The sequence below is a fragment of the Lycium barbarum genome, chromosome 5 (genome assembly GCF_019175385.1).
Source record: "Lycium barbarum isolate Lr01 chromosome 5, ASM1917538v2, whole genome shotgun sequence".
Lineage (NCBI taxonomy): Eukaryota > Viridiplantae > Streptophyta > Magnoliopsida > Solanales > Solanaceae > Lycium > Lycium barbarum.
In genome coordinates this window covers 116674160-116700566 of record NC_083341.1, presented here as the reverse complement: position 1 = coordinate 116700566, position 26407 = coordinate 116674160, and the positions used below count along the sequence as shown (strand labels likewise).

The 26407-nt window shown below is 39.8% G+C and overlaps 1 pseudogene; it reads right to left on the bottom strand.

The window, feature by feature from the left end:
- The window catches only part of LOC132639657 (uncharacterized), a 92679-nt pseudogene extending 76086 nt beyond the window's left edge, over positions 1–16593 (bottom strand).
- Positions 16594–26407: the final 9814 nt, after the last annotated feature.

Below are 26407 nucleotides of genomic sequence, written 5' to 3'. Positions count from 1 at the left end.
ACTAAAAAGCCTAAAAAGTTATCCTACCAGCGTGCAAATAACACCCTAGTTAACCCCGTTGAGCCTTTAGCCTTTTCTTTGATAGCAGTTAATTAGCCTTACCCCTTCGTTCTATAGCACTCGATGTTTGATCCAAAACACTCGGGAAGCACTTTAATCAATTTACATGCATAATGGGAGTTGGGAGGCGAAATGATGGGAAATGGTTGTTAACTATAATCTAGGAAGACAATGGGAGCACCGAATGAACAGAATTAATTCACGTGTCAGTTGGGAATTGAAAAAAAAAAGAGAAAACAAAGAAATCTGAAAAAGAAAAAGAAATGTAGCGAAAAAATTTCCCTTCTAATTTATGTGATTTTAAAAAGAGTGGTGCTTAAACAAAGAAAATGGGTGAATTGGGAGAAATTTAAAGGTTGGTCGGTGTTGAATAAGAGCTAATAAAGAAATCATGCAAGAATGACGAATGTATAAGTATTAAAGTACTTAGGGAGGTTAGTCACTATTATCCAAATAATTCATACCCGTCCCGTAGCCTACATTACAACCCTCGAAGTCCTACTTGATTCTAGGTTAGTCTTACTTGTATTAGTAGAGTGGTTACACTACGGGCAAGCATATGGTATGTCGTACATTACATGTGATGTTCTTTGTGAGAGTGAGTGAATTTATTGATTTCAGGTCCATTGATTTAAACATGTGTTTCTTGATGAAATATGGATTACTTCGTTGAGGTGAGGGCACACAATTAGCAATAGAGCGGTGAAGTGTTGATTTCTTGATCATAAGGTTGCCTATATTCTTTAAAGTGGTGTCGTTGAGTCAACTGTTTTGAAATTCGAAATGTCCTCTTTGAAAAGAAGTCCTTGGTGCTGAAAATGAGGCTTTTAAAACCTTTGGCATGGCTTTCGAAATCTGGGTCGTTGGTTTGTTTTTTTTTGAAAATTTTTCTTCAAGAGTTAGCCATACTAGCCGAATCCAGTTGCAGACCTATTTGAATGAGTGAGCTAGAAGTGTAGTCTGATGTTGGTTTGTGTTTGCTCGAGGGCGAGCAAAGTCTAAGTGAGGGGTGGTGATATTTGGCACAAATATCATGTTTTGTGCCGTATTACAACTTATTCTTATGACTTTTATCGCTTAATTCATGACGTAACCGTCGTATTTGAACTCATGTCGTTATCTTTCATGTGTGTAGGTACGATGACGACAAACGATGGGAACTGTGCTTGAAATGATTGGAATTCGTAGCATATGTAGATTGGCTGAGGTGACGAGTCGAAGACCGCAAAGGATGAACTAAAAGGAGAGTTAATCGACTGAAGAGACTCCGCTTTCCTTCCGCATCGCGGAAGGATCGCGAGAAGCTTCAGAACTTCAGGCCATCGAGGCGCATCACGTGAAGAAAGCGGAACAACCACTCAGTCATCAGTGTTGCGCGATCCCTCCGCATCGCGGAAGGAAAGCGAGAACCTGCAGTAAATTGCGCGATCATTCCGCGATGCGGAAGGAAAGCGGGGATCTGCGGAGGTTTTCCCGATTAGACTAGGATTTGGATTCCTTATTTGTTATTTTTACCCTAGCCTATATATAGATGTTTTAATAGCTGAGAATGGTGTGCTGGGATTATTCAAGGATTTGTAAGCCACCGTTCTCCTTTTTCTCTCTCTAGGTTATTTTATTTTTCATCCTTTTCAACCATAGTTTATTCATGGCTTCTTTTGTCTATGATCGAATCATGAGTAGCTAATCTCCTAATTCTAGGGTTGTGGCGAAAGACTTGAAAGTTGATTTGATGACAATTATTATCTATTGATTTTCCATATTGTGGGTTGCTTATTTATTCTTGGTTTTAATTGTTTGATTATCTGGCCAATAGTTAGACACTATCTGTGGTACGTGAATTGAACTTGAGAAAGGGAATTCACGTACGTAATAAGAATAAATAGAGTTTGTTTGATTTAATCATTTCGCTACTGAGGATAGAGATATACCCTTTAGCCCTACTTAGTTGAATACGGAGAAATAAATGCGTTCTTGTTACCTCTGATGACCATAGAGATATAGGCATTAAGGTAACATCTACAGGCTTGTGAGTAGTTCGAGAGAATATCATAAAGCATAATTAACCCGTCAACTAGTAACCCAGGAAATAAAATCGGTGGAATTGTCTGAAGATCATCTGGATTGTCGAAAGCCATAACCCTAGATCTTTCTCTCATCTGAAAATTCAAACAGTCCTTGTCCACATAGTCCCAGTCATAAAAACACCTATCGCAAATTATTTACTTTTCAGTTTCAGTTAATACCACAAACAATCTTGATTTTCACTCTCTTGAATAGTTTCATTCGAATTTGAATTAGTTTAACAGTAGAATCTAAGTCTCTGTGGGATCGATATCTGGACTTAACAGTCTATATTACTTGTACGACCACGTATACTTGCGTGTGCGTTTGGGAGCAACAATATACAAGAGTAGTACCAATAAGTTGTAGCTCCGGGACAACTGGAGCGCTCTTAAGATGCCGCTGATGGAGCTCCTAAGGATCAGACGCGTCAAACTGCTTACCTGCGGGCATGAACGCATCGTCCATAAAAGAAACAACGTCAGTACAAACAGAGTACTGAGTATGTAAGGCATGTATGATAACATATAAGGAAATGTATAGAAGACATAAGAAGAGAGTACAACTGTAACTGCTTGCCTCTTAAGGCGGAATTATGCATGCTCATCTTTACCTTTAAACATATTACACATTCATACATAACTTTTTGAATCAACTAACATCATCAGCCCGCGTCTGGGCCTCCCGCATCCGGGGTAATTATCTCACGCCGGCCACTAGTTGTGCTGCCTGTGCCATATAGACACGGTGTTACTATTATTATCCATAGCCGCCCACTAAGCACGGTGTAATCATACATATACATAAACATAAAGCATGCATGAGAGTCCAATCAAAAGCTATAACTCTATTATAGTGACGTAAGGTCGGTAACCTCCGATCGTATTATGGAACATCATGATCTTCATGTATCACCTTGAAGGAACTAGCATTATGAGGTGAGACTATCAATGAAGAATAACATCAATGGAAAACATAGAATAAGATCATAAATCTCATAAAGCGTCAATTCATAAACTTTGGAACCTTTAGAAATAGGGTCATCATCAATGAATAAAATGTAGAAAATCAAGAAGTAGCTCAACCTTCTCATATTCACATTGAACTCATAAGCTTGGGATTCTTAAACATGAAATCATCGTCATCATGATCATCATAGAAATATTCTCAGCTTTGACATCATCGTTATCATTGTAAACACATGTCCATTGTTGTTGTCATAAGAGCTTACGGAATCATATATCTCTGGTTTGGAAAATACAGACATTTTGGAAAGCAGTTATGGATTATCAAAAAAGGAGCCATGCCCTTGAATCATGAACTTCTAACTTTTAGAAACAAGGAGGTTATGGAGACATTTATGGAATCATAACATAGGAATCATGCCTTTGAAAGAAAGGGACGAGTCTTAACATACCTGTTTGGCCTTCTATTATCTACGCTTATCCATCTGAACTCGTAAATCTACATTCCAGAGGATGCGTACTATCGTTAGACTCACTCTAGGATACTTGTGCTAAGTTTTCAAATCAAACTATTTTATATCCTGTCGAAAATCGAGCGGCATCTCCCCTATTTATATGCCTAGCCCGAAATATCAATTTAGAAACAAATAACAACAACAAAAATACCAACATCAACCATAATATTCTCAATACCAAAATACTTCATAAACATTCCATATGGGGTTTATCCCATATTTCCACCAAAAAAAATATTATACAGCTATTTGACAACTCTATCTCCATAAAAAAACCAAGATTAATATCAATAGGAAGAGATTCATACCTTGTCCTTACTAAAACAGCAATATCTTTGGTGTTCGCCTAGAATCCTAACAAAAATTCGCTGCAAAACAATACTACAATCACAGTTGCGCGCTATCCGAACCTAAACTACACTCCGCCACTTAAAACTCACTCAATTTAGTGGTATCCTCACCCCTCAACTGTTTTATGATTTTTTTCTAGAAAAATATGATGAAAATAAGGGGTTTTTATCTTTTATATAAGGTTCAAATTCGGGTCGGGGTCACTGTAACATTTTACTCTAGCAGGTCGGTTACTGTAGCAGTTATTGTAGCACGCATTTCTGCTTTATCAGCCGAAATTATAACATCGATAATTATCTACTCCGATATCCTATCGATGAGTGGTTTGTTGCGTTAGAAAATAGACTTGACGAACTTCAGTTTAGGCTTTTGAAACACCTTAAAACACTTCATATGCTAAGAGATATTCTTCCCTCAATTTGGACCAAAATATTCACACGAAACTTTACCCATCCTTTCTCCAAAGTCGTACTACTCCATTTCTTCCACTCATTTCCTTATAAAACCTTTTTATATACCTTATATACATCCTTCGCTTATTAAATATACTTAATAATGATTTCTTATATTCCAAAGTGGTTTTACTTAACCGTAACTCAACGTACTTATGTTTCAAATTTGATAAGTGCTTCTTCGAAGATACAGGGTGTAACATCCCTTGCCCCTTAAAAACATTCATCCTCGAATGTTGAGCTCTTAGGGATTCCTAAGAATTTTGCTAGATTTTCCCGTGTAATTGTACCACTACTGTCCTATCAAAACAACCCAAAATATACGATGCCTCACAAAGCATCAACACCTATATTCGCACTGGCCACATATGGCCAAGAAATCACTTTAGAGAAGCATTACATACCTGAGGGTGCTGATGGCCTTGTCTACACGTCTTCTGGGGGTGGGAATAAATGCGGGTATTTAGATTTCATGTCCTCCTTAGCTTCCCCGGTTATCTCTTCCCTGTTATTATTTCTCAATAGGATTTTGACTGAAGCTACGTCCTTGGTTCTAAGCCTTTGAACTTGCCTATCCAGTATAGCAACAGGTACTTTCTCATAGGACAGTTTCTCAGTGACTTGTACATCGTCTGTAGGCACAATCCTGGAGGGGTCTCCAACACATTTGCGAAGCATGGACACGTGAAACACTGGGTGGACAGATTCCAACTCTGAAGGCAAATTTAGTTCATAAGCTACTTGGCCTACCTTGCGCACAATCTTATAGGTCCAATGTACCAAGGACTAAGCTACCCTTTCTTGCCAAATCTCATCACGCCTTTCATCAGTGATACTTTCAAGAATACCCAGTCGTTAACTTTGAATTTCAAGTTTCGCCGACGATTGTCTGCATAGGATTTCTGATGACTTTAAGCTATTAATAGTCGATCCTGAATAAGCTTAACCTTCTCTACTGCTCGCTGAATCAAGTCTGGCCCTATTAATTTTGTCTCTCTCACTTCGAACCATCCAATAGGCGATCTACACTTCCTCCCGTACAGAGCTTCATATGGGGCCATCTGAATACTAGAGTGATAGTTGTTGTTATATGCAAATTCAATAAGTGGCAAGTAATCATCCTAATTGCCTCCAAAATCTAGCACACATGCCCTCAGCATATCTTCAAGGGTTTGGATAGTGCGCTCCGCCTGCCCATCAGTTTGCGGGTGGAATGCGGTACTAAGTTTCACTTTTGTTCCCAAACCTTCTTATAAGGACCTTCAAATATTAGCCGTAAACTGTGTTCCTCGATCAGTGATAATGGATACTGGAACACCGTGAAGTCGCACTATCTCTTTGATATATAACTTTGCATAATCTTCTGCTGAGTACGTCATGGCAGAAAATGGGTTGACTTTGTGAGTCTATCCACTATCACCCATATAGAATCATACTTACGCCGGGAATGAGGTAAGCCTGTAATGAATTCTATATTAATCGCCTACCATTTCCAAGTTGGGATCTCTATAGCTTGCAGTAATCATCCGGGCTTCTGATGCTCCATCTTGACCTATTGGCAATTAGGACATTGAGCCACGAACTCCGCTATATCCTTATTCATGCCATCCCACCAGTATATAGATTTAAGATTATGGTACATCTTTGTCGCTTCTGGATGGACGGAATAACGAGAATAATGGGCTTCCTCCACGTTCTGCTGACGTAGCCCTGCCACATTAGGAACACATAATCTTCCTCGATATCTGAGGATTCCATCCGCAGGGACGTCAAGTTGTGACTTCTCCTTCTAGGAAATCACATCCCTATAATGAACTAACACAGGGTCTTCTTATTGGCGCTTCTTTACTTTCTCCATTAAGGACGAAACAGCCAAGTCCTGAACAGTGACTACCGCATTGCCCGAGTCCGTCAAGCGAACTCCTAGGCTGGCTAGTTGTTGAAGTTCCCGAGCTAGCTTTCTCTTTTCTGGCTGCATATCACATAGAATACCCATGGATTTGCGGCTGAGAGCGTCAGCTACCACATTCGCTTTTCTCGGGCGGTATAAAATGCTTACATCATAATCCTTTAATAACTCCAACCATCGTCGTTGTCGTAAGTTCAATTCCTTCTGTTTGAAGATATATTGGAGGATCTTATGATCAGTATAAATATCCACAGGAACACCATATAAATAATGTCTCCATATCTTCAACGCATGAATAACTGCAGCCAACTCTAGGTCGTGGGTCAGATAATTCTTCTCGTGTTTCCGCAACTGTCGTGAGGCATAAGCCATTATTTGGCCATACTGCATCAACACACCACCTAGTCCAACACCTGAAGCATCACAGTAAATAGCATAGCCCTCCGATCCTTCCGGAAGTGTTAGGACTGGGGCCGAAGTCAACCTATCCTTTAGCTCCTGAAAGCTACGCTCACACGCATCTATCCACTGAAACTTAGTCGATTTCTGAGTCTGCTTCGTCAGTGGTGCAGAAATAGAAGAGAATCCCTCTACAGATCTCCTATAGTAACCAACTAACCCCAGGAAACCACTGTCACGACCCAAACCGATGAGCCATGACGAGGGGTCTGACCTCTAGCGACCAAACACCCCTATACTGGTATCTGAAATATACTTAACATCAAAGGCCCATGGATGGCACAACTAATCTCATAAAAAGGAAACATCAGAACTCTGTACAATATGCATACATATATACACAATCATGCGGAAGAACAGTGCAAGCCAACTAGGCTGCTACATATACTGTACATAAAAGAATAGAAGCCAACAAGGCTACATCGTCTGACTAATACATACAACTGTCTACAGACCTCTACTGGAATAAAAGCTGTAGAAAGGACGGGACAGGGCCCCGTCATACCCATATGCATACACATCTCAAAAGGGGCATACCAAAACTGACTGTAGCTCCGGATCGAATGGAGCGTACTGACCACTGCTAAATCTAGAGGTCCTACTGAGATGGACCACCTGTCTGTCTCCCTGTACCTGCGAGCATGAATGCAGCTGCCCGAGCAACGGGGAGTCAGTACGGATAATGTACTGAGCATGTAAAGCATAAGAGCAATATCATCTATATGTACGCATGTGAATCATGAATAAGATCTGAACTCATAAGCTGAAATGACTGACTGCATGTACTTATATGAACTAGTATCTGCATGAATTTGTATATCTAACAATGCCTCTGTGGGCGCATAATACGCATGCTCATGCCTTTCAACGAAGGTCATGCATCTATACATAGGTGCGTATATAACACCTGATATATGCGCGTATATAACGCCTGTTTCTTTTCTCATATCGTATCGGCCTCTCTGCGGCTATCATCATATACATTGTTGTGATACTTGCAGCCTGATTCTCATATCATCATATTAGTACACCAGCTGATCAGGTGGTAATGCGTATATAACGCCTGCTCCTTTCCATACCCCATATACATATAATACTTGCGCATATAACGCCTTCTGTTCACGGGTCAACACACACACACACACACACACACACACAGATATATATATATATATATATATATATATAAATGAATGTAATGCATGAATAACTGTATACATAAAACTAGACCCATGAACAGAAGGAATAATCGTAAAGGGGTACATGAACATCAAAGACTGTAATACTCCTAATACTTCTAAGAGTAGAGTAATGTGGACTCGCTTACTCGCTTATTGGATCGTATCATAGGATCATGCCAAAAGAAGAAAAGGGTAGCTTAACATACCTCGACGTATATCAAATCGACCAACTCCTACTTCTCGACTTGTAAATCTACAATTAAGACAACATAGGCCTTCATTAGACTAGGTACTTCACTTGCTAACCCCCTTTTGATGCATAGAGGGCTTAACGAATCATGAACAACATTTCTCTCATAAGCTTAACAACTCTTCAACTTCTCATTCAATCCCACATCAACTACAACACTCACATCAACCATGACAACACACACACACACACACATATATATATATACTTGTAAACCCGTTTCCAATCATCTCTTAAAACAACCCTATATCACTACATTGCTCTTCATTAACTTAACACTTCCACAATTACCTTCTCTTCACTTAGAATCACTAAAACTCTTGATACTCAACTTAAATACAAAGGTAGAAATCCTTTACATACCTTGAGGGGTCAAGAATCACTCCAACTTCAACTCCCTAAACTCCACTCTTGAAGAAACCCTAGAAGCAACCTTTCTTCTTCACCATCTCGGGTTTACGGGGTCCGGGTCTCGTCAAATCTTCACTAATATGATGAAAAATATTGGAAGAGAATATTTTAAGGTTTTCTGATTTTTGTAAAGAGGAAAATGTGAAATGAAGTCGTGACCGAAATATTTATACTTGGAAGCCAAAAGGCTATAGCGGTCTAGTTCGACGAGCGGGTCGACGGTCCGTAGACTTGCCCGTCGACCTACGCCTGCCGAATGCATGGCTGTGGAACCCTGTTGACGCCGTACAACGATGGCCATTGATAGGTTCGACGACCCATCGATCTTGACTGGGGTCCTGCAGGTTTTTCTTATTCAATTTAGGTTGCATCGATTTGATTCGTTTAACTTGTAATCCTGTAAATCACCAGGAATACCTACTGGTACCATTTCACACGGGGTAAGACACTTTCTATCTCCAAAACTCTATCTCGAGTCTGGATTCCCAAGGCATACCCAACTAGGAAATCATAAATTCTACCACTATGAAAGCGAGCGGTGTAACAACTACAGACCTCTGTAGGCATTGTAGGCCTTGACCAATTCTTCACAGCTTTAATGTTCTGAGTGTCCACTCGAATACCATCAGCCAAAATAATGTGCCCCAGAAAAGTCACTGAATTCAGCCAAAATTTACATTTTGAAAATTTGGCATATTACTCCCTAGCTCAAAAGATTCCAAGGACTGTACTTAAATGGTCTGCATGCTCTGCCTCGGATTGAGAATACGCCAGAATATCATCGATGAACACAATTACAAATAGATCCAAGAAAGGCCTGAATACATTATTCATCAAATTCATGAATATCGCTGGAGCATTAGTCAGCCCAAATAACATCACTCGAAACTCATAATGGCTATATCTGGTTCGGAAGGATATTTTTGGGATATCATGTTCTTTAACTCTCACTTGATGGCATCATGATCTCAGATCTATTTTTGAGAACCACTTGGCTCCCTGCAACTGATCGAATAAATCGTCAATCCTTGGAAGTGGGTATTTATTCTTTATCTTCACCTTGTTCAGTTGTCTGTAGTCAATGCACATACGTAAAGAACCATCCTTCTTCCTTACAAACAACACAGGCGTTCTCCATGGCGATGAACTGGGTTTAGTGAAGCCTTTTTCAAGCAAATCCATCAATTACACCTTTAACTCCTTCAATTCTGCAGGGGCCATTTGATATGGGGGAATAGTTATGGGCTTAGTATCCGGCAACACATCAATAGTAAACTCAATCTCCCGTTCTGGTGGAAGACATGGAAGCTCGTCTGGGAACACATCCGGGAACTCATTTACCACTGGGACGGATTGGAGAGTCGGCGGTTTAGCTTCTGTGTTGTGGACCCAGAACAAGTGATAAATATAGCCTTTGGCAATCATCTTTCTCGCTTTGAGGTAGAAAATAAACCTACCTCTCGAAGACGCCGCATTATCTTTCCATTCCAACACTGGTTCTCTTGGAAACTGGAATCGAACCACCTTTGTTCTACAATCAACGTTAGCCTAACAGGAGGCTAGCCAGTCCATACCCATAATAATGTCAAAATATAACATCTCTAGCTCATGTAGGTCAGCAATATTATGACGATCGCAAACTATGATCACACAACCCCTATATACCCGCCTGGCTACTACTGGGTCTCCTACAAGTGTAGCTACCTTAAAAGGTCTGATTGGCTTCGGTTTTATCCCAATACGATTAGCAACATAAGGAGTGATATATGAGAGAGTAGAATCTGGATCAATCAATGCATACACGTCATGGGAGAATACCGATAATATACCTGTAACGACGTTAGGAGAAGACTCAAGATCCTGCCGTCCCACTAGTGCATATATATGGTTCTGAGGGCCGCTTGAACTGGATGCTCCTCCTCTACCTCTATCGCGGCCCGTTGGTGCTTGTGAGCTTTGCTCCAAAGGGCGCACAGATGAAGAAGAACCCGCCACCGATCTTGCGGGTTGGCTCCTACCGCTACCAACCACTGATGGACATTCACGCATCATGTGCCCAATTTTCTCGCAAGCATAACAAGCATCTAATCCTTGGCGACACAGACCCGAATGTAATCTTCTGCACTGGTTGCATCGCAGAATTGGTGGTCTCCTCTGACTGGGAGCTCCTCCAAATTGAGAACCCGAAACTCTCGAGCTCTGGTCTTGTCTTGAATAAATAGGACGTCAAATCCTTTGCTCGAAAATCGAGGAGGTGAGCTGGCCACTGATTGGCCTGAATAGCTGGAATATTGCTGCCTCTGCCTTCCTCTGTATTTACTTCCAGCACCAAACGATCTGGCCCTTTTACTGCGCCCTCTATCAGAATCGCGTTCACTTCTCTGTTGCTGCTGCTGTTCCTCTAGGTTCTGGGCATGGGCCTAAATACGAGCAATATCCATCCCATCCTGGAGTGAGGCCGTCAAGCAATCCTTAACCAAATATGGCCCCAACCTACTCACGAATCGATGCACAAGATCTCTCATGTCTGCTACCATAGCTGGGGCATACCTGGTTGAAGAATTAAAGTGGAGGCTGTATTCCCGGGCGCTCATATTCCCTTGCTTGAGATTCAGGAACTTATCAGGTCGGGCCCGTTGAACCTCCGGTGTTAAATAATGTCGCAGAAAAGCATATGTAAATTCTTGCCAAACTGAGGGAGGTGCATTTGCTCCTCGCGAAGATATCCAAGCATTATACCACTGGACGGCTACATCCCGCAATCTATATGAAGCCAATTCTACTGACTCAGTATCCAAAGCATGTATTATACGCAGCGTTCTCAGCATCTCGTCTATGAAGCCTTGCGGGTCTTCATCTGGTTTCGACCCGTAGAATTTTGGAGGATTTAGACTGATAAAATCGCGGGCTCTTGCACTCACTACCCTATCACCTTGGCCCCCACCCTGCCGCTGAGCCTGCGCAGCAACCAACTAGGTCAGCAACTGAATAACTTCTGTTATCTGCTGACCCGAAGCTCCTGGCTATGGAACTGGAGGTGCTGGGGCTGGAGCTGAAGCTTTTTCCTGCTCCGCTGATAAGGGTGGAGCATGAGAGGTCCGGGAGGGAACCTCAGTATGAGACTCACCCTCTTCTACCTCCGCTGGTGGCTCCCATTCCATTCTTCTTGCGGCCACCGTCGTGCCCTTCTGGGCCGCTGTAGCTTTCCTCTTCACAGGCATCGCTGAAATCATAACACACGATTAAGACAGGAGGAGAACCTGATAACATGGCTCTGCCGCACAATATAAGATGAGAAAGAAGGTCAATTATTCCTATATGCCCCGCAACCTCCTGTTTATAAGTGCAGCGCGCTTCACACCCATAAACGGGACTCTACCAGACACGGCTTGTAGACATACCCAAGGACGAACTGCTCTAATACCATTTTTGTCACGACCCCATTAAAGGCCATGACAGGTACCGAGTACTAGCTTACCGAGCACGTCTGGTGTAACATTCCACTTTCACTATTAAGCGAGCCATATAGACAATTCATGTACATCTCACTTAATATAGTCATCAATAGCTATACCTGTAAGCATATGTCAATAAGCTTTACCAAAATATTATACAACAACAAGGACGGACAAAGTTATGAAACATCTATCCACATACGTCTGTCTACGAGCCTCTAAATATGAAACATAAATCCACGAGGACGGGGTAGGATTTCACCATGCCCAAATATATATACAAGAGTAGTACCAATAAGCTGTAGCTCCGGGATAACTGGAGCGCTCTTAAGATACCACTGATGGAGCTCCTAAGGATCAGACACGTCAACCTACTTACCTGCGGGCATGAACGCAGCGTCCATAAAAGAAAGGACGTCAGTATGAACAGAGTACTGAGTATGTAAGGCATGTATGATAACATATAAGGAAGTATAGAAGACATAAGAAGAGAATACAACTGTAATTGCTTGCCTCTTAAGGCGGAATCATGCATGCTCATCTTTACCTTTTAACATATTACACATTCATACATAACTGTCTGAATCAAATAACATCATTAGCCCGCGTCCGGGCCTCCCGTATCTGGGGTAATTATCTCACGCCGCCCACTAGTGGTGCTTCCCGTGCCATCTAGACACGGTGTTACTATAATTATCCATAGCCGCCCACTACGCCCATTGTAGTGGTGCTGCCCGACCGTATAGGCACGGTGTTATTATCCTTATCCATAGCCGCCCACTACGCCCACCGTAGTGGTGTTGCCCGGTTGTATAGGCACGGTGTGATCATGCATAAACATAAAGCATGCATGAGAGTCCAATTAAAATCTATAACTCTATCGAAGTGACGTGAGGTCCGTAACCTCCGATTGTATTATGGAACATCATGATCGTCATGTCTCACCTTGAAGGAACTAGCATTATGAGGTGAGACTATCAATGAAGAATAACATCAAGGGAAAACATAGAATAAGATCATAAATCTCATAAAGCGTCAATTCATACACATTGGAACCTTTAGAAATAGGGTCATCATCAATGAATAAAATGGAGAAAATCAAGAAGTAGCTCAACCTTCTCATATTCACATTGAACTCATAAGCTTGGGATTCTTAAACATGAAATCATCGTCATCATGATCATCATAGAAATATTGTCATCTTTGAAATCATCGTTATCATTGTAAAAACATGTCCATCGTTGTTGTCATAAGAGCTTATAGAATCATAAATCTCTAGTTTGGAAAATACAGACATTTTGGAAAGCATTTATGGATAATCAAAAAAGGAGTCATGCCCTTGAATCATGAACTTCTAACTTTTAGAAACAAGGAGGTTATGGAAACATTTATGGAATCATAACATAGGAATCATGCCTTTGAAAGAAAGGGATGAGCCTTAACATACCTGTTTGGCCTCCTATTATCTACGCTTATCCATCCGAACTCGTAAATCTATATTAAAGAGGATGCGTACTATCGTTAGACTCATTATAGGATACTTGTGCTGAGTTTTCAAGTGAAACTATTTTATATCCTGCCGAAAATCGGGCAGCATCTCCCCTGTTTATATGCCTAGCCCGAAATCTCAATTCAGCAACCAACAACAACAACAACAATACCAACATCAACCGTAATATTCTCAGTACCAAACTACTTCATAAACATTCCATATGGGGTTTATCCCATATTTCCACCAAAAAAACTATTATACAGCAATTTGGCAGCTCTATCTCCGTAAAGAAACCAAGATTAATATCAATATGAAGAGATTCATACCTTGTTCTTACTAAGACATCAATATCTTTAGTGTTTTCCTATAATCCAAACCAAAATCCACCGCAAAACAATGCTACAATTACAGTTGCGCGCTATCCGAACCTAAACTACACTGTGCCACTTAAAACTCACTCAATTTAGTGGTATCCTCTCCCCTCAACTGTTTTTTGAATTTTTGCTAGAAAAATATGATGAAAATAAGGGGGTTTAACCCTTTATATAAGGTTCAAATTCAGGTCGGGTCACTGTAGCAGTACTACAGCAGGTCGGTACTGTAGCAGTTACTGTAGCACGCGTTTCTACTTTGTTAGCCAAAATTGTAATGTCTATAATTCTCTACTCTAATGTCCTATCGATAAGAGGTTTGGTGCATTAGAAACTAGACTCGACGAACTTTATTTTAGGCTTTTGAAACACCTTAAAGCACTTCATATGGTAAGAGATATTCTTCCCTCAAGTGGGACCAAAATTTTCACACGAAACTTTACCCATCCTTTCTCCAAAGTCGTACTACTCCATTTATTCCACTCATTTCCTTATAAAACCTTCTGGTATACCTTATATACATCCTTCACTCATTAAATATACTTAATAATTATTTCTTATATTCCAAAGTGGTTTTACTTAACCATAACTCAACGTACTTATGTTTCAAATTTGATAAGTGCTTCTTTGAAGATACGGGGTGTAACAATAGACCTCTGAAGAGCCAAAACAGTTTTAAAAGGAATAAAAGTACAGGGGGGAAATTGTGCAGCATATTAAAGTATATTATGTAGGACATGATCTATTATTTTGCTGATAAATCAATTAGATACTTTATATGTTCCCAAAATCTTTACATTTTTTTCCTTCGTTTTCTTCACAACGATGAAGAAAGAAGATCAAGAACATGTAAACTTTCTTCATCAAATATGGCTCAGCTTTTAATCAAAAAAGGCAGGTCCTTTCTTTCAATAGTCACAACTCAAAACAATGAAAAAAATCAAATGATATATTAATCAATAGACCTCACCATTATGCAAGCGAATATGCCCGCAAAGATAGAAGTGTAGGGTATAAAATGATCTGCTAACAAATAAGTTTTAACTAGATTCTGAGCCTGACTCTGATAAGTTTTAAATGCCATCATATTCCGTGCAGGAGTTGCCTTTCTACCCATTGCAGTTGCCATGTCTTTAGCTCACAACTTAACAACTATCTATTTTTATACAATAAAGATCACCCATACATGTACACTGCAATATATCCCAGAGCTTTCTTGATATTTTCATGCGCATTCGTGTTTTGATGATTGCCAAATTGTTTTAGAATCAGATAAGAGACCTGGTGTGTAATATGCTCTCTGTGCACCTTGCACTGTCAGCAGAGAGAGCTATAAAGCTGAGCTACTTGCAGCACACAAGTACAGCAGTGAGCTGGCCTATACTTTAGGTCAAAGTGAACAAGTGGTCTCTATCCATCCCATATGCTCTTGCTATGTATACAACATGATGGAAACATATTGAGTAGACTTGAAAACCTAATCAAAATCGAGCAAATCTTTGCCGTCACAAGTTCTCAAGTTCTCTCCAAAACAAGTCACTTACAAAACTGAAAAACCCGATCCAGACGCAGATTATACTGTTGTAAGTTTTTATTCGTTTGTGCTTAAACTATAAACCTACTCTTCTTGTTTAGAAGCTGGTTGTAGGTGTCTTAAATTCTCAAAGTTTTCTTGTTGGAAGTGTATTTCCACAAGATTTTGAGTGGTACAACAGGCTAGAGTTAGTCTAGGTGTATTAGTGGTCCTTGGCTAGAGTTAGTCAAGTGACGGTGCTTGCAAGAGCATCGCAAGTGAAGAGGGACTACGGGGGTTAGTTTCTAGGTTGTTATTGTAAGGGTGAGGGACTATGGAAGTTAATTCCTAGCTTATGATAGAGTTGTAACCTTAAGTTGCTCGGTTAGTGGAGCTGAAATCCTACTGGAGTAGGTCATGATTTTTAATCCCTTGAGCAAGGCGTTTTTCACGGTAAAATTGTGCCTTCTTTACTTACTGCATTACATAAGGGAACTAGTACATAATCAGGTCCCTCATATACTGTTTGGTGAGCGCACAGCCTATAACAAGTGTGTAATGACCCGTTTGGACGTTATTGCATTTTTACTGTTTTTGCCCCATTGATCGTCTCTGAGGCTTGTTAGTACCATTTTGATCCGTGGGGACCGGTGGCACAGTTTCCTAGACATATTTTTGGGTTTTGGAATGACTTTTAGAAAATTTGGTCCTAAAGCAAAAATCATTTGAATCGAAGTTGACTTTTAGGTAAACGTGCCTATAATCAAATTCCGATAGTTCCATTAGGTCCAAAGGGTGATTTATGACTTAGTGGTGTCATTGATTTGGTTCCCGAAGGATTCAGGTGTGATTTGAGTCATTGATTGCGAAACTAGTTAAGTTAGAATTGATGTTGACCATGGTCAACATCGGGTCAAGATAATCCCGTGTCGACGTTTTGAAAGTTCCAATAAGTTTGCATGATGATTTTGGACGTGTCCACAAATTTTGGATAGATTCCGATGAGTTTTGGATAAGATTGAGTTGTATGGTGATTATTTCTATTTCGACGTCGATTTGAGCATAAAGGGTACCATATTGAGAAAACGGCCTTTGATTCGTGTTTCGACTGAACCATGGTATCTGTATCGTAATTTTGGAACCATAGCAACTGAAATCATCAAGTTTCGACATCGTATGAGGGATTTATTGTTACACCTCGAAAAACTTTCCACGTCATGTGCGTTGTGAGTAAACTAACATAAGCTCGAAGAGGTTATGGAACCCTTATAAGGTTAATGAATACTCTTACCAAGTGTTAAGCAAGCGTCTACAGGTTCCGGGATCAAGCAAATCGAAGAAAATAAGTTTGTCGAAAATTTAGAAAAAAGTTGACAGAATTTTGGGTCAACTTTGGAGGGGAATATCTCGTAGTGTATTGGGATTTTTAAGGTGTTTCAAAAGCCTAAAATGAAATTCTCTGAGTCTATCGTCCAACGCAACAAACCGCTCGTCAATTAGACATCGGAATAGAGAATTATGGACGTTACAAGTCAGGCTGACAGAGCAGAAACACATTTAAAAATCAGAAAATCAGAAAATTTAAAAACGAAAATCTGATATTTTTTTTCTCTCATTTTCTACCACCTTCTCTCCGTAAATTTTGTCTACACTTCCCTAAAACTCTTTCTACCAAATTCATGGAAGTCTAAGATGAAATTCAAGTGATTATATCCAAATTCAACCTCAAAAGTTAACCTTCGTAAGGAAGACCACCTCTATAGCGCTGTGTCGCGTTTAAGGGTGATTGAAAGTTGAATCAGCGGAGGATTTCAAATGGTATTTACTTTTTATGGTAATTTTAACATCCCTTTGGTTGTGCTTAAGCTTAATTCCATGTTGGTGAGATTGTTTATAGCAAAATACTACAAGATAGCATTGAAATAGCCTAAGATATAGCTATTGTTTCGTTGGGATGTTTTGAGGTGATAAATATGATTTGTGATGGCTGAAAATTATGGAATACAACATGATTTTGATATGGTCTCTGTTGTTATTTGTATTTACATGTTTATCAAGTGAATTGCTGAAAGAAACATATGAAATTTGAGATTGAAAGTGAAGATTGAAATGTTAGGCCTGTGGGATGTTTTATGGCACATGTTGGTGTTGAAAGTGATGTTGTTAATGTTGGTATTGATATTGTTATTGTTGGTTGCGGAATTACGATTTTGGGCTAGGCATATAAACAGAGGAGATGCTGCCGAAATTTCGGTAGATTCTAGAAAGATTTATTTAAAGGATTAAGACAAGCGTATAAAGGTGAGTCTAACAATAGTATAAATCTTCTTGAATATAGATTTACGAGCCTGGGAGGACAAGAGTTGAGTAGTTAAAGTTAAGGCGACCAAAAACGTATTTTAAGGCTTTCCCTTTCTTTCTTTTTGGCATGATCCTATGATATCAGCAGACACTGAATACTCGAGTCTCCATATTACTCTACTCTTAGAAGTATTAGGAGTATACCCGTTCTTGATGATCCTGTGCCCCTTTCTTATGATTTTCCCTTCTGTTCATGGGTCCTGAGTTTTGTATCGTGATTATGTTAGTTCACATTTATGCATTGCATGCATTTACATATATGCATATTGAGCCGTGACCAGAAGGCGTTATGATGCCAGAAGGGGCCATTACACTATTATGCCCGAAGGGGCCTCTGTGATGGGATATGGATTGGGTCGTACGTTCCTCGGCACTATAACCTATGCATATCATACGCCCTCAGAGGCATTTTCAGTAAGCAGATGCATTCATACAGATATGTTCAGATAGTTAGACATATAGATGCATTCATACGAATATGTTCAGCCAGTCAGACATACAGATGTATTCAGTCACTTAGTTTAGTTTATGACTTTCAGATTGTCTTCATGAGTCCTATGCGTATGTTACTCTTATGCCTTACATACTCAGTAAATTATCTGTACTGAATCCTTTATTGTATGGGGGGCTACATTCATGCCCGCAGGTTCAGATAGCCAGGAAGATAGATCACATACTTAGGCTGCTTCTTCAGCTTGATAGTGGAGCACTCCTCTCTTGTAGGAGTTGCCGTATAGACTGGGTTTGTGTCCTAATGTTATGGGTAGGTCGGAGGCCCTGTCCCGTCCACAGCATGTCCAGTATGTCAGTAGAGGCTCATAGACACTTATATTCAGTCAGACAGTGTGGCCCGCTCAGCACATGTTTGGTTACATAGTTTCATCGGGTAGCCTTGTCAGCTCGTACCCCGGTTCAGTTTAGTGATGCATGTATATAAATATATCTTTCTGAGGACTGTGACTCTCCAGTCTGTGATATCTATCAGTCAGCAAATCATGTTGTGAGCGCCCTCAGGTGGCCCAGAATGAGCACAGAATGAGCAGGAGCAGGTATGTTATGTATGTTTTATGGCATCTAGGAGGTGAACTTCTGGGTGTCCGTCATAGCCCTCCGGTTGGGCTGTGACAAAAGTGGTATCAGAACAGTTCATCCTAGGGTTGTCTATGAGCCGTATCCAGCAGAGTCTTGTCTATGGGTGTGTTATGCACCACACTTATAGGCAGGAGGATGTAGGATATTTAGGATGGTCATCTTCCTTTCTGATCATGGATCGTGCAGTAGAGCCAATGATAAGAAAGCCCGTTCTTTGTACGATTTATGTTAAATTGCAGGATTGCATTGGAGAAGAGGACAAGTTCAGTTAATGGGAGTGTAAGTAAGGCTCCGAAGGTTGGCATGAGACCCGTACCACCCGTCGACTCAGGATCGAGGATGTCAAGAGGTATAAGAAAGAGCATCAGCTATTCCATTGAGACGGACCCATCGGAGGATGTGACTCCAGTAGGAGGAGACCCGACTGAGAAATCATATGACAAAGACCCGTTTAAGGTTTCACGGAGGATGTGACTCCAGAGCTTGGCACATTCAGATTTTCCCTACGTTTTAGCATTATGTTACCAGCTTCTGATGTTAGTATCACAAAGGTACCTAGTTCTCTATCTTGGGATTTCATTAACCAGGAGTTACCCACATATCGTGGGGAGTACGAGATAGAGGAAGAAGAGAGTCGATTAAGGAGAAGCGCTTTTAATAAGGACAAAGGGGCTTTATTTCCAGATATATCCGACCTAAGTTCTCCAGTATCTTATTTACAGGTATGTGGATCTTTCCGTCAGAACCAATTGTGTTTTATATGTATATGACCTAATCTCAGGACATCATCAATCATTCGTTACTCTGGGGCTTCAGAAAGTTTGATAGTGGATTGTTCTTACAAATAATTATAATCAGGACATCCTTATTATGGACATGGATTTTGAAGTCAGAATAGATATTTTAAGTCATATAAGTTTATGTGCTCTCAGAGGGATTTCTCAGGGATGGATACAGAAGTTGTAGTAGAACTAAGCAGATAAAGTGATATTCCATCCCCTACACTTATTAGCAGTATTAGATTGAAGCACCCTAGGCTTATAGTCAATTGGCCTTTAAGAGGAAAGAAACAGAAAAGAAGATGAATAAAGGAATAAGGCACCAATAATAGAAGGTGTAGTAGATACGAGTAGATCAGATTTGCAGATACCTATGGAAAAAAAGTGCGGTATGTAATCATAGAAAAGGATACTGGATGATTTGTATGAATAGTGTATGTAAATCAAGGCTTCATAGACCGAAAAGTAAGGAGCAGGATCAGAGAGTGAGTTAATCAGTGAATTTGCGGTCCTTGGCAAGGACTAGATTATAGAATATATAAAGTTTTGACTAAGGATTGCAAGATGGTTATAAGGTAGCTTGTGGGAGTAATTGTTAAGGTCAACGTCTTGAAGGATTGCGAGTTTTGTGATATGTAAAGAACCAAGCCATGGAAAGCCAAGGAGTGAATTATGTGTTCTGCCAAAGGATATGTTCTAATACGGGGACAACGAATAAGATGTGAAGCGAGACGTTATATGAATGTCTGTGAGTAGGCTATAAAGTATTTAGTATGCTTCCCAAGGTATATGGGTCGGAATGATGTAATCTACGAAAGAAATTGGGTGCAGACCTTCAAAGGCACTAAAGTCATGCAAAGTTGTATAAGTAGCAAGAAATAAGTTTATCTCTTGTCCTAAGATTGGGAAGGTGAATCAGAAACAAGTATGCATACCGTATGATTGGAGTTCATATTATGAAAGCCAAGTTATCGATCATCCAATTCACCTTTATGGTGAATAAGTTTTAGGGATGTCCGAGGGAGACCCCAAGACTTCCTCTAAGTAAAGGATTAGTCTTGCTAAAAAAAAGTATCGTTAAGTCCGCAGCCAATATTTACTTTCCCTTATGCAAATGATCCCTACGAAGTTGAAGAAAATAAAGATTACTCGAAGGATCAGTTGAATCAGTTCTGCTTATAAGGAAGTGGGATAGCTCCTTGCATATGTACAAGTGATTGTAAGCATCTAAATAAGATGACAACTAAGGATGAGAAAGTACGATTAAGGGTGGACGGTTTGTTTTGCTAGCACAGAATGCTCCCTTAAAGATGGACATGAGCTCTAGTTATTCCCAGATAAAGGTCAGAGGAAAGGCGTCCCAAAGACAACTTTCAGGATCAGGTAAGTTACCTCGAGTTTTGAACAACGTCATTTGGACTAACTAAGGCCCCAGCAGTAATATAGGATTGATGACTAAGTGTGTTTACACTCCTCCAAAACCTATTTGTAACAGTGTTCCTAGACGATCTTGGGGTTACTCTTGCTCAAAGTCAGAGTATGTTGTTCCTTACGTGCAGACTTATAATTCTTAGGATCAGGAATTTTCAGCTCAGAAGCTTTTCCAAATCAAACGGTATAGTGCTTCTAAGGTTAGAATTAAGGAGAGTTGAAGCTATACAAAATTGCCCAAGGGCTAGAAAACTCATAGAAGTCGGTGATTTCTTGGACTTAGCAAGTTATTATTGGAATTTTGTGAAGGATTTTTCCCACATTTTGTGCCACTGATAAACTGGCCAAGGAAACAGCCAGACTCTAGAGGACTGATAATTGTAAGCCCAAGTTTCCAGAAGATAAGTAACAAGTGAAGTTTCAACATTAAGTGTAACATTCCTAAAGGGACCGGATAGCCATATCACGCGTTATGATGATTCAAGGATTGAGTTAAGTTATGGATTGATACAGCGTGGTGAGATTATAGCTCATGCCTCAAGATAGCTGTTAAGGTACAAGAAGAATCATTCGACCCATGCTCTTAAGTTAGTTATAGTTATGTGTACAGGAAAGGATATTTGGGATAGCGTTGATATTAATTATATAAGTACTCTATGAGATTTTAGCGCACCTTTACTAAAGATAGTTGAGTTTACGACAAGGTCAGTAAATATAATGATGGAAAGACTCCGATGATTGTGAAAGTCAATGGAAGCAAAGAAAGTCGCTAATGTTCGAGCCACAGATCTAGAGTAACTCAGTTTATGTTAAGATAAATGGGAAATGTTGAGGACTTGTGAGTTCAGCAGTTACTCAGTATCAGAATTGATTAGTAAACTTAGATCATGGCATCTATCTGGGGCATAGCTTTATTAAGTCAAGAACAAATAGTTCGTTGGATTCCATGTCAGCTCATTATAGGATTACGGATCCTCAAGGGAGGAGCTATCCTTATACATCCTACGGACTGGAATTATACTGAAGCAGATTATCCAACGTGATCAGATTGGCGACTGATGAAAGGAAAAGCTTGTTGCCTCGTTATGCTAGGCAGTTGAGAACAGCAAGGACATACATTATTGCTACTAAGAAGGGAATGAGGAAAGACATACCAAACTTCATAGTGCAACGAAAGTTAGATATCAGAAGTTCAGTAAGTTATAGTAAGTCATTGAGACTCCAAACCATCAATATAGATGACCATGTTTACTGCGGAAGTTTACCGTGGGCCTATGGAATTAGCCTATTCCCTGTTCATCAGGACTACTTGTACAGCAGGGGACTACATAAATCCTATGTCAAGAAGGGATAGTATGATGTGTCCATTACTTATGTCTGTCATTCAGATAAGGGAAGCGCAGATTATATCTCACTCTAGAGAGATTTAGAGCACTCTGGGTAAGTCTTGCTTAAGCTGAGCACACCATGAGATACATAAGGATACGCCACAAGTTTGCGTGATAGATTTCAAAGGTAACTGAGATGAACCCTAACGCTTATTGAGATCATTATTTTGGTATTCAGATGAATCTACACAAGGCTTGGACAAGATTTATTTATTATTAATAGCAAGCAGTAGAAGGATCTAGGATCCCTAGAACCGACAAGAGTTCCCTATCTATATCAGACTATGTACTCTGGGGAGTACCATCTCAGAAGAACGTGATGAAATTTAGAAAGAAGATCAAGCATATCCTTTGATATATTGAGCCTTACAGATTATACACAAGACAAAGATTTAAATCCCTAAAGTCAGTGCCCAAGATTTATATGTCAAACTAGAAATTCTTTTGGAATTATGCTAGTTAATGATAGTCAGATTACAGAGCAGCTATGTGCACTTAATGCATGAGAAAACTCCAGCGCTATACTTGATAGCCAACTCCAAAGATTTAGACTAAGAACTAGAAGTAAAGTTGAAGTCCTATAAAGAAGTCGAAGAGTAATACATAAGGCTGAAGGTTCCAGAATATGGACTGGAACAGTTGGACTATGTAAGGTTATTGAAGAGAAAATTATGTGTTATTCGTAGAGTGTGCGAATGGCTTACAGGTTATCGAGAGGCATGAAACACTCCAAGGGTTGTAAGGTCTCTAATAAATTGACGAGAGACATAGGAGAGTTATCAGTCTCGTGTAAAGGTTAAGAGATAAGACGAAGTGAACGATAAATCTTGAAGGAATAGCTTATAAAAGAAGAAGGATTTGAGTTATGACTAAGTGTTCTAATATGCAAGATATAAGAGAAAAAGGATAACCGAAAGGAATTAAAGAAGGTGAGTTCATTGAAAGTTCACATTAACATCCCCTATAAGGTTTCTGATAAGGACTTGAGTAAAGTCTACATTCGAGGACGAATATTCCTAAGGGGGGAAGGATGTTACACCTCGAAAAACATTTCGCGTCATGTGCGTTGTGAGCAAACTAATGTAAGCTCGAAGAGGTCATGAAACCCTTATAAGGTCAATGAATACTCTTACCAAGTGTTAATCAAGCGTCTAAAGGTTCCGGGATCAAGCAAATCAAAAAAATAAGTTTGTCAAAAATTTAGAAAAAAGTTGACAGAATTTTGGGTCAACTTTGGAGGGGTATATCTCCTAGTATATTAGGATTTTTAAGGTGTTTCAAAGGCCTAAAATGAAGTTCGCCAAGTCTAGTTTCCAACGTTTCGAACCGCTCGTCGATACGACATCGGAGTAGAGAATTATGGACGTTACAAGTCAGGCCGACAGAGCAGATACGCGTGCTACAGTAAATGCTATAGTAACCTACGTGCTCTACAGTACTCTGTGTGAACAGTAAAAATCAGAAAATTTAAAAACGAAAATCTGATTTTTTTCCCTCTCATTTTCTATCACCTTCTCTCCCTAAATTCTATCTACACTTCCCCAAAACTCTTTCTACCAAATTCATGAAGGTCTAAGATGAAATTCAAGTGATTATATCAAAATTCAACCTCAAAAGTTAACCTTGGTAAGGAAAAACACCTCTATAGCGCTGTGTTGCGTTTAAGGGTGATTGAAAGTTGAATCAGCGGAGGATTTCAAATGGTATTTACTTTTTAAGGTAATTTTAACATCCCTTTGGTTGTGCCTAAGCTTAATATCATATTGGTGAGATTGTTTATAGCAAAATACTACAAGATAGCATTGAAATAGGCTAAGATATAGCTACTGTTTCGTTGGGCTGTTTTGAGGTGATAAATATGATTTGTGATGGCTGAAAATTATGGAATAAAACATGATTTTGATATGGTCTCTGTTGTTATTTGTATTTATATGTTTATCAAGTGAATTGGTGAAAGAAACATGTGAAATTTGAGATAGGCGTGTGGGTTGTTTTATGGCACATGTTGGTGTTGAAAGTGATGTTGTTAATGTTGGTATTGAAATTGCAGTTGTTGGTTGCGGAATTACGATTTTGGGTTAGGCATATAAACAGAGGAGATGCTGCCGAAATTTCGGCAGATTCTAGAAAGATTTGTTTGAAGAATTAAAACAAGCGTATAAAGGTGAGTCTAACAATAGTATAAATCTTCTTGAATATATATTTACGAGCCTGGGAGGACAAGCGTTGAGTAGTTAAAGTTAAGTTGACCAAAAAGGTATGTTAAGGCTTTCCCTTTCTTTCTTTTTGGCATGATCTTATGATATTAGCGGACACTGAATAGTCAAGTCTCCATATTACTCTACTCTTAGAAGTATTAGGAGTATACCCGTTCTTGATGATCTAGTACCCCTTTCTTATGATTGTCCCTTCTATTCATGGGTCCTGAGTTTTGTATCGTGATTATGTTAGTTCACATTTATGCATTGCATGCATTTACATATATGCATATTGACTCGTGACCAGAAGGCGTTATGTACGCGTATATTATATATATATATATATATATATATATATATATATATATATATATAATATAGGGTATGGGAAAAGGGCGAGGCGTTATATACGCATTACCACCTGATCAATTGGTGTACAGTGATGATGATTATGATACCCGAAGGGGCTGCCCGTAGGGGCCATTATGCTATTATGCTCGAAGGGGCCTGTTTGATGATGGGATATGGATCGGGCCGTACGTTCCTCGACACTATGACCTATGCATATCATACGCCCTCAGAGGCATTTTCAGCAAGCAGATGCATTCATATAGATATTTTCAGATAGTTAGACATATAGATGCATTCATACAGATATGTTCAGACAGTCAGAAATGCAGATGTATTCAGTCAGTTAGTTTAGTTTATGACTTTCAGATGTCTTCATGACTTCTACGTGTATGTTACTCTTATACCTTACATACTCAGTACATTATCCGTACTGACTCCCCTATTGTATGGGGGTCTGCGTTCATGGTCGTAGGTTCAGATAGCCAGGAAGATAGATCGCATCCTTAGGCTGCTTCTTCAACTTGATAGTGGAGCACTCCTCTCTTGTCGGAGTTGCCGTCTAGACCGGGTATGTGTCCTGATGTTATAGGTAGGGTGGAGGCCCTGTCCCATCCACAGCATGTCCAGTATGTTAGTAGACGCTCATAGACTCTTATATTCATTCAGACAGTGTGGGCCGCTCAGCACATGTTTGGTTACATAGTTTCATCGGGTAGCCTTGTCAGCTTGTACCCCGGTTCAGTTTAGTGATGCATATATATAAATATATCTTTTTGAGGACTGTGACTCTCCTGTCTATGATATCTATCAGTTAGCAAATCATGTTGTGAACGCCTTCAGGTGGCCCAGAATGAGCAGGAGCAGGTATGTTATGTATGTTTTATGGCATCTGGGAGGTCAGCTTCTGGGTGTCCGTCATAGCTCTCCGGTTGGGCTGTGACATTTATGGTCATTTTACTAAGAATTAGGTTGCAAGATTTTTCGATTAATTATGAAATTGCCACTGAATTCGTATTTAAAAATCTGCATTACTCCAAATATGGAAACCAACATATCTCCTTCATTATAAGGTCAAATAGAGTGATTCAAAAGCCTAACTTGACTGGAATTCACAAGGAATCCATTGGAGGCATCAAAAGAGAGTTTGAGATCGTTTGGCACAAGAAACGAGGCATACCATCTTGGCATTTTTTGGCTATTAATGTTGTTGGAGTTTTTCTCATCTTGGAAGTTTGGGTTTGGGAGAATTCAAGGATGTTCTTCAAGTTTCTTCCATGGGGTACGATCTACACCATAATTTAAGTATTTCTCTTTGATTCTTTCCGTTGGTATAAGCTTTCATCCATGATTTCTAAAGTA